Source organism: Pelophylax lessonae (genome assembly GCF_965119305.1).
Source record: "Pelophylax lessonae genome assembly, chromosome: 6".
Classification (NCBI taxonomy): Eukaryota; Metazoa; Chordata; class Amphibia; order Anura; family Ranidae; genus Pelophylax; species Pelophylax lessonae.
The window spans coordinates 59,679,931-59,692,023 of NC_138773.1; positions in this window are offsets into that span (position 1 = coordinate 59,679,931).

Here is a 12,093-nt window from a genome sequence, read left to right on the forward strand (position 1 = left end):
CCCTCCTGCTCCTCCTCCTCTACCTCCTCCATGCCCTCCTCTGCAGAATGGTCCTTTGAATATGATGAGGTACCACGTAAACGTTCAAAGGGCTATTCTATGTCTCAGGCCAAAAGGTGTCACGCAGTGCTGAAGCTTGTGTGTCTAGGGGACAGGCAGCACACTGCCCCTCAGATTCTTGGGGCTCTGCAGGCACAGGCCCAGAGGTGGTTGACACCACGCCAGCTGCAGCCAGGGATGGTGGTTACTGATAATGGGTCAAACCTCCTGGCCGCCCTTCCTCAGGGAAAGTTAACCCATGTGCCATGCCTGGCGCATGTCCTGAATCTCGTGGTACAGTGGTTTTTGAACTCGTACCTGGGAATGCAGGATGTGCTAAGGATGGCAAGAAGGGTGTGCAGTCACTTCAGGCGGTCGTACAGTGCCACTGCACGTTTGGCCGAAGTGCAGCGCGAGTTTCACCTGCCGGTACACCGCCTCATCTGTGACATGCCCACCCGCTGGAACTCCACCTTGGCTATGCTGCAGCGCCTGTACACGCAGCAGAGGGCCCTCACTGAATACCTATGCGAGTACGGCACCAGCACTGGCTCTGCGCGCCTGGGCTTCTTTTCACCACAGCAGTGGCTTTTGATTAAGGATGCATCCGCTGTCCTCTCGCCATTTGAGGAGGCCACAAGGATTGTCAGCCGGGACAGCGCATGCATCAGTGACACCCTACCGGTACTGTTTTTGTTGGAGCACACTCTGCGTGGCATTATGGACAGGGCACCGGAGGCAGAGCAGCAGGAGGAAGAGGAGGACTTCCTTGCCTCTCAAGGCCCCCTTTATCCTGAGAATCCCGACCCCATTATGCCTAGCTCCCAGAGGCCCGAGCAGGATCCAGAGGTGGAAGAGGAGGAGGAGGACGATTCTGCGGGAACTTTTTCAGGGTTTGAGGAGGAGGAGGAGGAAGACATGCGGCAATCTGCAAGGCCTAGTTTGACTCCCTCGGGACACTTTGGAGTAGTGCGTGGCTGGGAGGAGGAGGAGCCCGTTGAAGATAATGTCGTTATGAATGACCCCGAGGAGTCAGCTTCTCAGGCCTTCGCTAATTTGCGACGCATGGGAAACATCATGCTTCAGAGCCTGCGAAAGGACCCCAGAATCAAGGCCATTAAAGAGACTAACCACTATTGGTTGGCCACCCTACTTGACCCCCGATACAAGTCTAAAGTCTCGGAGCTTTTCCCATCCACCCAGAGAGTCCACAGGATCAAATCCCTTGAGGACAGTCTCAAGGGGATTCTGGTGAACACGTTCCCCGACTCCCGTAGGGTGCAGGGGCGGGGACAACCTACCATGGATTCTACTGGTGGTCACGAGAGGAGCGTTGGAGAAGGCGTGCGGTTGACGGATGCCTTTCGGTCTTTTTTTAGTCCTCACCGCCCAGGCCTCTCAGCTGCCACATCGCATCGACAGCGTCTGCATCACATGGTGGACGATTACGTGAGGGCACAAAGTGACACAGAGGGCTTTTCATGTGACGATGCCGATCCACTGGCATACTGGGTCTTAAGATTAGACCACTGGCCAGAACTGGCCCAGTATGCCATGGAGTTGTTGGCCTGCCCTGCTTCCAGTGTCCTATCGGAACGGGCATTCAGCGCAGCAGGAGGATTCGTCACAGACCATCGAACGAGACTCTCCACTGACTCAGTCGACCGTTTGACATTCATTAAAATGAATCAGTCGTGGATATCAAGCTTTGATGCACCTGATGCAGACCTTGTAGACTAGGCTATCGTTGTGATGTGGCAGCTGAGCCTCAGTTTAAGCCTGGACCATGGTGCCACCCTCAAACCCTCCTCTCATTCTCTTTACGTTCACAGAACCTCATTTTGGTTACAACAAAAACTAGCATGTTTGTGCACCTGTTCCACAGGTGCACACCTTTACAATTTTTGGGCCTCCTTCAACACCAGCTCTTTGGGGTTAAGGTGGGGAGGCTATGCTAAAACAAAAACTAGCATGTTTGCGCACCTGTTCCACAGGTGCACACCTTTACAATTTTTGGGCCTCCTTCAACACCAGCTCTTTGGGGTTAAGGTGGGGAGGCTATGCTAAAACAAAAACTACCATGTTTGCGCACCTGTTCCACAGGTGCACACCTTTACAATTTTTGGGCCTCCTTCAAAACCAGCTCTTTGGGGTTAAGGTGGGGAGGCTATGCTAAAACAAAAACTACCATGTTTGCGCACCTGTTCCACAGGTGCACACCTTTACAATTTTTGGGCCTCCTTCAACACCAGCTCTTTGGTTTTAAGGTGGGGAGGCTATGCTAAAACAAAAACTACCATGTTTGCGCACCTGTTCCACAGGTGCACACCTTTACAATTTTTGGGCCTCCTTCAACACCAGCTCTTTAGGGTTAAGGTGGGGAGTCTATGCTAAAACAAAAACTACCATGTTTGCGCACCTGTTCCACAGGTGCACACCTTTACAATTTTTGGGCCTCCTTCAACACCAGCTCTTTGGGGTTAAGGTGGGGAGGCTATGCTAAACAAAAACTACCATGTTTGCGAACCTGTTCCACAGGTGCACACCTTTACAATTTTTGGGCCTCCTTCAAAGCCAGCTCTTTGGGGTTATGGTGGGGAGGCTCCGCCAACACCAAAACTACCATGTTTGCGCACCTGTTCCACATGTGCACACCTTCATAATTTTTACGCCTTCTTCAACACCAGCTCTTTGGGCTTACAGTGGTATGGCTCCGCCAACACCCAAACAACAATTTTTGCGCACCTGTCACACAGATGCATATCATTGTAATTTTTTTCCTTACAAAGGCAATTATTGCCTTCATTACCAGCACTTTAATAGGGATATGGTGTCAAGGCATCGTCCGCACCACCAAAGGCCCAATTTTTAAGAATCCTTTACTTCTATACAAAGTCAAGAGACAACAGTATTCATCCAAAACATCTCTAATCTTGTTCACTCTGCACTACATTGTGGCCCCTACCCCTAACCCTAACCCTCAATGTATCCGTGCATATATGTCTGTTTCTCGTGAGAATTCAAGTTAAAGTGCACCAAACACCATTTTACATGAAATAAAGTGCAATTACATACATCTTTGGACTTCTTGAAAACATTTGGTAATAATAGCCCCATTGTGGAAATACACCCGTTAATTATATGCACATTTAAAGAGACAGCACCTTTTTCCAAAAAGACTCTAATCTTGTTCCCAATGCACTGCATTATGTCCCCATCATACACATTGGCTGTGCCGTTGATTAGGAGCAAAAGAATGGTGCGGTTAAGCAAAAAAGTCATTTTTGAAGGTTTGGTATGCTATAATTCTGGTTCTGGACATGCTACAGAGCTGAAACTTCACAGGTACACCTTTTAGACCCCCCAGACACTAAATCCAAAGAAATCTCTTTTTTTTTTTTTTTTTTTAATTTTTTCAATAATTGTCTCTCTATCAAAAACGACAATTTTTAAGAACTTTTTTTTGTGTGATTAATAGTCCCTAGGGCATGACCCAGAACCCTAGGCACTTTTTAGGGGCATTTATTGGGTTTTAGGGCTTCAAAATGGTGTTTTTTGATTCCAGAAGTTCGGGTCCCATTGATTTCCATGGGGTTCTGGAATCCGAACCGAACTTTTCTGAAATTCGGGTGTTCTGGTCGAACCGAACTTTTCAAAAGTTCGATCATCCCTATTAAGCACCAAAACTCTTCTATTATGAAGCCATGCTGTTGTCATAGATGCAGTATGTGGTTTAGCACTATCCTGCTGAAATATGCAAGGCCTTCCCTGAAAAAGACATTATCAGGATAGTAACTGTGACAGTACTCACCCTCTCTGGAAGTGAAAGACAGATACTTGATGGTTTGGATTGCTTCAAATGGGTTCTGTATTTACTTATGATAATGTGTATTGAACTTCAATGTCAGAGACAGGCTCTCCCTATTGTTTGTGTATTGAGGTGAGACGTGTATTCTGTTAAGCCTGTCTGTTCCATTGTTAAATGTTAATGAACTCACAGTTCTGTCCGGATGACTACATAATTAGTTCAGGTTAATTCTATTTCAGTATACAATTTCATCTGCATATGATAATGTAATCAGGCAGCCCCTGACCTGTGTGTGTGTGGTAATCTGATGAGGAGAGGGATGTGCTCATCTGTGTATAAATTGAGTGTGAAACTGTTCAATAAAGGAGAAGATTCCAGTGCAAGCTAAGTTGTCGGCTAGCTTTGTATGGGGGCGGCTGGGAAAATTTGATATCTATGTTCACGACTGGGAGGAAGCCATATACTGACGGAAGTCCACAAGTACAGTGTGGGTTGCGGTTCCATTACAGTAACATATGCCTTTTTTTTAAACCTGTATACATCTTTCAACATTGATTGTGCCTTTCCAGATGTGCAAGCTGCCCATTCCATATGCACTAATGCACCCACATAGCATCAGAGATGCAGGCTATTCAACTGAGCACTGGCAGTAGGCCAGAAGGTCCTTCTTCTCTTTAGTCTGGAGGATGTGGAGCCCATGGTTGCCAAAAAGAATGTCAAATTTCTGAATTTGTCTGAACACAAAACAGTTTTCCACTTTGCAACAGTTCATTTTCAATGAGCGTTGGCACAGAGAAGATGGAGATGTTTCTGGATCCTGTTCACTTATGTCTTCTTTGCATGATAGAGGTTTATTTTTTAGATGGCACAGTGAAGCGTGTTAACAGACAGTGATTTTTGGAAATATTCCTGAGCCCATGCAGTGATGTCCATCACAGAATAATGCCTGTTTTTAATGCAGTGCCATCTGAGGGCCCGAAGATCACAGTCATCCAATATTGCAAGTTCGGCCTTGTTCCTTGCGCACGGAGATTTCTCCAGATTCACATCTACACACAGCATTCGACAATTTTTTAGGCACGGCTTTCCACAGATTGGTGACACTTTAACTCACTAAAATGCTCTTTTTATACCCAGTCATGTAATTGCCAATTTATTTAGTTAGTTCCTTGTTAGTACCACCTACTTTTCAGTTTTTGTTGCCCTGCCCTAAACTTTTTGAGACGTTTTGCTGCCATCAATTTCAAAATAACTTTTTTTTTCTTTCTAAAATGGTACATTTTCTGAGTTTAAACATTTGATATGTTTTCTATTTTACTATTTTCTATTGTGAATACAAAATGGTTTATGACATTTGCAAATCATTGCATTTTGTTTTTACGTAGACTTTACACAAGGTCCAAACTTTTTTGGAATTGGGGTTGTATGTATCAGTGTTAATGTAAAATAATAACTATTTATTTTCTATTAGCAGTGCCTTGATGTCTCCTGAAGAAGCTTTTCTGTGAAATGCTGTGAGATACGCCCCCCTCCTTCGCCAGCACAGTAATTCAAAAGTTGTTTTTCTCCAATCTGTGCCATCTCTGTCTTGAATATGATTTTATTGATTACATGTTGACAGTCCCTGTAGTATTAGGCAAAAATATGAGTGTGGGGGGGGGGGGGTGTGATATGATACACAAGGTGTTTATTCATAAATGCTTTCTTGTGAAAGTGTTATTACCACATGAGATATGCTTTTAGAGATAGATTTTGGAAACAGGAAAAATGGGGGTTCCCATATTAGTGGGACTTTGAAGGCACTGATTTAATATCAAGTACAAAACATGAAAGTATATTTTATAAAACATGAATTTTATTATTACATCACTGGATAGAAGACACATAGACAACATGGTATGAACAGCCTTTTGAATACAATGGACATGGTATGAACAGCTATAAAACTGCACCAACTCTGAAAGTGATATTGATGTGGTATGGCTTCCTCCACCCAACGCGTTTCAGAAATTGAATATCCCCTTCATCAGGGGTGTGAGAAGTACCATTCATCTATAATATAAATGCATAGATCAAAGACATGGTTCTTTAAAGAATTAAAAGTTATGGACAATGTTACATCAAACTTGCAAGCTTACATCCAATCATAAGGTGCTGTAGATGAACACCTCATGTTTCAATAAAAACAAAGTCTTACAGTTCTGCTGGTCCACTCAACCATCAAGGTAACATGCGTAAATGAAGGGCCAGTAGTGGCATAAGAGGGTGATAAAGAGCGCTATACCCAGAGTAGGGAGATAGGAAACACTGAAGCCTGAACAGCTCGATCCTATAGTAAAAAAAGAGTATTCAAAACTATCTATATTAAAAATGAAATGGAGTATGTATATAGGATATATATGCAAAGTATATAAACTATACATATGTAGCATATATAAAGGGGGTGAATATAATTTGGCCTACTTGTACCTCAAGATCACTGGAGCATATACATGCCCCAGTGTTAGAATAGTAAAACTGGTTTAAGGATCTGTGGTTGGCAACTGCAAAATAAAGCATTGCATATGTATATAAGAATATAGATACACACATGCCTACACATTTAAGCATATTTATAGACACATAAACACAGTAAGATTTATTACTAAATTGCCCAGATTCTATTAATGCAGAAAGTTGATAGAAGGCTAGGGCTATTTAGTCGTCATGCTTGACAAAATGAGCGTCAGAGTCTAACTCCTGCCAAGGTCATTCCATACCATAAGCGTTGTTTTCTGCAGTTTTTTGTAAGTGTTATGTAATTTTTAAACAAAATGTATTTGAATGGTTTTACACAATGTGCGACTAGTTGGCTTGTTTCCACATATTGGCTTAAACCTGGAGTTACGGTCCATCTAAGGAGAGGTCCATCCTTACCAGAATTTCAGTGATATATTGTTTAACCCACACTGAAGATTCCTGAGCGATTGGGGCTTCCAAGCTGATGTCATTCATCTCTGCATGTGTGACTCATTTGCCATATGGTACTTGGGTCCACAGCTTCAAGATGCCTTCTGAGAGGAAACACGTTGGATTGGAGCTAGCAAAGTGACGTCAACTAGCGCGGACCACACTGCAGGTGGCCGTGCAAGATTTTATCCCATATCGCTCAAATTCATTGTCCTTGATGTAAGTGCATTTTTTTTTTTTTTTTTTAAATAAACTAGCTTTATACGCATTAATGCACTATGAGCGTCTTCCATTATCTTTTTTTTTTTTTTTTTCTTCCATTAACATTTTATTGAGAAAAAAATATATTAACTGAGAATAATCAGCATACAGTCAAGAGTACAAGTAAAGTCGCCCAACAGCGGATCAAAGCATAACCACAGATAAGACAATTGTAGCAATCTAATGCCCAACTTAGGATATAACAACAGTAACAATGAATAGCCAAGTAATGGGTTCACGAGAGATTACCATTATGTTCTGGGATGCTAACGGTGCTTAGGATTCGTGACAACCATGAATGCATGGACCAGAACCTAGCATGGATATACACCTATTTGGTTCTCCGATTGTCATGACATCATATAGAGATCCAGGGAACCCCCAATTAAGTGGAAAGAACCCTGAAGGATTTAAGCGTGTATAGAAGGAAAGAGGAGACAGAAAGGAGAGAGAAAGAGCTTCCATTATCTTTTATAACCACATGATGTGATTAAAGAGTTTAAGGAGCACCATAAGCCTGGATACATTCCCTGGAGCTGGCTGACTACTTGTCTTTAGAGGCGCTTCCACTCACACGCATATGATCTCTTGGTGGGATCATTTGATTTGGTAAGCAGACAATTTTCACATATAGAGCACAGCGGTGATACACAAACCACTTGTTGTATTTGCATGTGGAAAAGTTGGAGCATCATCTTTTCACTAAACACATTGAATTGTGGAGCACTGGACTATTTATTAATTTTTTGCACCATTTTTTATTTGTCATTTTTTGTGAAAAGATTGTGGCTACTTATTCACAAATAAATTATTTTTGATGTAATTCACTTGTTTCATCATTCTAGGCAACAAGAGCTTCACTTATCTACTGACACTTTGCCATTGGAACACTCACAATAGTTTGATTTTTGCTTATTGAATCTGCTACCTAATTATTTTTAGGATAATCTCTCAGTAAAAAACAGCGCATCCTATTTATTTTACAAGGTATAATATAATACAATACTAATGCATTTAAATGTACAATATGTAATACAGCTCTGTGTAAGTTGTTGGTGCTATAAATACCTATAATCAGAAAAAGAATGATGAGGTTGCTCATGCAATAATAGAATGCACAGTGATTGGCAATTAGTGTGCCATTGAAACTGTAAGTAGAAAAGATAAGAGTGGAAAGTAATAGGTGGATGAGGGGGGAAAAGGAGGGGGGAATTGGAAATATAGAAGGGGGGGGGGGTGAGATATAGGGTACATTTTTAAAGAGAGTTCACAACCTAAATTATTTTCTGAGTTTTTATATTTGGTTTTGTTCAATTGATTACATTTTTAAATTGTATCAATAAAAGGGATGGTTGAATTACATAAATTAGACAAATCCTGTTAATTAATCAGCTTTTTACATTATTTCAGTAAATAATATACAAGTATTGTACTACTACATACTGTACACAAATGAAGGGCAAAGTGTCAAGAAAGAGGACATCTACTGTATCTTCTTTAGGTTGGAGAGCAAGTCTGTAAACCACTCTGAAACTGTCATACAATGAGCATGGCCAACCCTAGTAAATCTGTATATTTAATATTTTAAAACCCAACTAAATTTAAAACCACTTCTGGACCGGAAGGATTTTCCCCCTTAATGACCAGGCCATTTTTTGCGATTCGGTACTGCGTTACAATTGCGCGGTCGTGCGACGCTGAACCCATATACAATTGATGTCCTTTTTTTCCCACAAATAGAGCTTTCTTTTGGTGGCATTTAATCACCTTTGCAATTTTTATTTTTTGCGCTATAAACAAAAAATGAGCGACAATTTAAAAAAAAAAATATATATATTTTTCACATTCTGCTATAGGACATTCTCAATAAAAATTTTAAAAATCAAAATTTTTTAACATTTTAGGTCAATTTATTTTCTGCTACATATTTTTGGTAAAAAAAAATCGCAATAAGCGTATTTTGATTGGTTTGAACAAAAGTTATCGCGTCTACTATCTACAGGAAAGATTTATGTCATTTTTATTGGTTTTTTTTTTTTTACTAGTAATGGCGGCAATCTGCGATTTTTTGCAGGACTGCGACATTGCAGCGGACAGATCAGACCCCTGAATGACATTTTTGACACTTTTGGGGGTACCAGTGACCTTACTACAGTAATCAGTGCTAAACATATGCACTGTTACTGTAATAATGACACTAGCAGGGAAGGGCTTAACACTGTGGGTGATCAAGGGGTTAAATGTGAGCCTAGGGAAGTCATTCTAACTGTATGGGGGCGGGGCTTGTGAAATGACCATAGAGACCTGTGATCCTATGTAGAAGGTTCACAGGCACTCTGTGATCAATCCAGAGAGAAGAACGGTCAGCTGTGTTTACAACAGCTGACTGTTCTTCTCTCTCAGTGGGGAGCGATCGCGGGTGGCAGAGGGCAATCAGAGTCGCCGGCCCTGTGCATTGGAATCCCCGCTGCCAAGTGGGGGTCGAAGTGCTCCGCTAGTGGCACGCGTTTGCCCCCTAGTTGCAGGCGCACGACCAAGGTATACCTACGGCGGTTCGTGCAGGAGGGCCAGCCTGCCACAGTATTTCTGCAGCGGGCGGTCTGAAAGTGGTTAAAGGGATTGTAAAATAACCCATTCAGTTTCAAATAGAAATAAAAGGCAAAACATTTTTGTGTAGATATATATATATATATATATACAGTATATATATATATATATATACCTTTTTCCCTTTTTTATAAGTGCTCACATTACCTCTGTTTTCAGCTGCATAAGAGCTGGGGGGAGGAGAAGCAGCAACAGACTAAGCTTGCCAGTGAATGGCTGTGCAGTGGGGGCGTGTCAGAACAAGTCTGATCATTGGAGGAGAGCACACTGAGTTCCCATCATAGCTAGAGAACTGACAACGTTGTGCTATCCTGCTTAGTGTGGTCAGTTTTTTTAAAAATAGGAAAGCAGAGGGACTGGCAGGAACACCAGGGATTTCACCTAAAGGAAGCAATATAAAGAGAACAGGATGCTTTCCCATACAAGTACACAGTACAGCAGGCACATATCAGGAATATGAAGTGTTGGGGTAAACGCTTTAAATCAGCTACATACATTCCAGTTGCCTCAAAACAAAAGAGATTCAAAGTCTTAGTCTCTGTTCACCCCTGAGCAGAGTGCAATAAGTTTGTGTTTTCCAAGCTTAGTGCAATTGTATCAAGTGTTTGTTTTCACAGGTACTATGAAGGTGTGTTTGAACTGTAGGCAAAGCAGGTCAAACAGCCAATTCTTATCAAACACTGCATTTACATTTAAATGCAACTATATGCCATGTAACAGAAAACAAAGTATTTGACTACAACCCCCATCATCATAACGCATCTACAGTCTGAGTAGAAAAGTCTGCTTCCCCTTAGTGTGCTCTCTGTGTTAGAAGTCTTTCTGCAGAAGTCAGGCGTACTTCCTGCTGAGTCAGTCCTATAGCTCTCATTTAGCAAAGCTCATACTCCCTACTGACTGAAGAACTCTAACTTTAACTTAGCTAGGGCCATGTCAGACCTCTTCAGAGAGACCACACAGAGAGAATAGGTTCTTCCTTGAAGTAGGCTTTGAACACCTTTTATTTTGATAAACCTGGAATGTATTCAAATTTTTAATGCATGCTGCATATGTGTTCCCCTGGGTTACCATTAGCAACAGCACGACAGTACAACATTTTCCAAGTGATTTTGGCTCAGTCAGGAAACAGTCCAATAGCTTTGGTTTTTGTGTTTGTTTCTGAGAACTTGGATGGGAGAAGGGAATAAGTGGGATACTCCAACTTGTTAGCTGGGGTGACTGAATAATGCAAGGCCGCTGCTTCACCTTTTCTGTGAAGTAGTAAGGAATGAACTGTCTGAGGTAAACTGTACTCTACTGCAGAACAATCTTCAGGGCCCTTCCTGGCACCCCCTTTGTTCCTATTCTTCAGGGTAAACTACACGGCACCCCCTTTACTGTTACACTTCCTGTGTGAGCTAGCTCCTTGATCCCCTGACTTCTCTGGAGTGGTCTCCCTTCCTGGGCCAGACCCTTTGGCAGGTCCCTCAGTACTCATGGACACTGTTTTTCCCAAAAGACTGCCAGCAGCTCCACTGTCAGCACTCTGGATCCTCTGCAGCTCAGCTCCACACCCGGTTCCTAGGCCGACTGCCTGAACCACCTTCCTCACACCTTGCAGGAGGAGAGACAGCCATCTGCCTCCTCCTGGGACTTTGCTCCCGCCAAAAGACACCCTGTCACATATCCCCTCCATATTTATAGTCAATCCCAGGCAGTGGCGGTTCTACATTAAATTGCTCCCCGGGCAAGACTCCCTCCCGGCGCCCCCCCCCCCCCAAAAAAAAAAAAACAACATGACAACATAACAATAAATGCAGAGTGCCACAGCATTGCCCCCAATAAATGCAGAGTGCCACAGCATTGTTGCCCCCAATAAAAGCAGAGTGCCACAGCAATGCCCCCAATAAAAGCAGAGTGCCACAGCAATGCCCCCAATAAATGCAGAGTGCCACAGCAATGCCCCCAATAAATGCAGAGTGCCACAGCATTGTTGCACCCAATAAATGCAGAGTGCCACAGCAATGCCCCCAATAAAAGCAGAGTGCCACAGCAATGCCCCCAATAAATGCAGAGTGCCACAGCAATGCCCCCAATAAAAGCAGAGTGCCACAGCAATGCCCCCAATAAATGCAGAGTGCCACAGCATTGCCCCCAATAAATGCAGAGTGCCACAGCATTGTTGCCCCCAATAAATGCAGAGTGCCACAGCAATGCCCCCAATAAATGCAGAGTGCCACAGCAATGCCCCCAATAAATGCAGAGCGCCACAGCATTGTTGCCCCCAATAAATGCAGAGTGCCACAGCAATGCCCCCAATAAATGCAGAGTGCCACAGCATTGCCCCCAATAAATGCAGAGTGCCACAGCAATGCCCTCAATAAATGCAGAGCGCCACAGCATTGTTGCCCTCAATAAATGCAGAGTGCCACAGCATTGTTGCCCCCAAT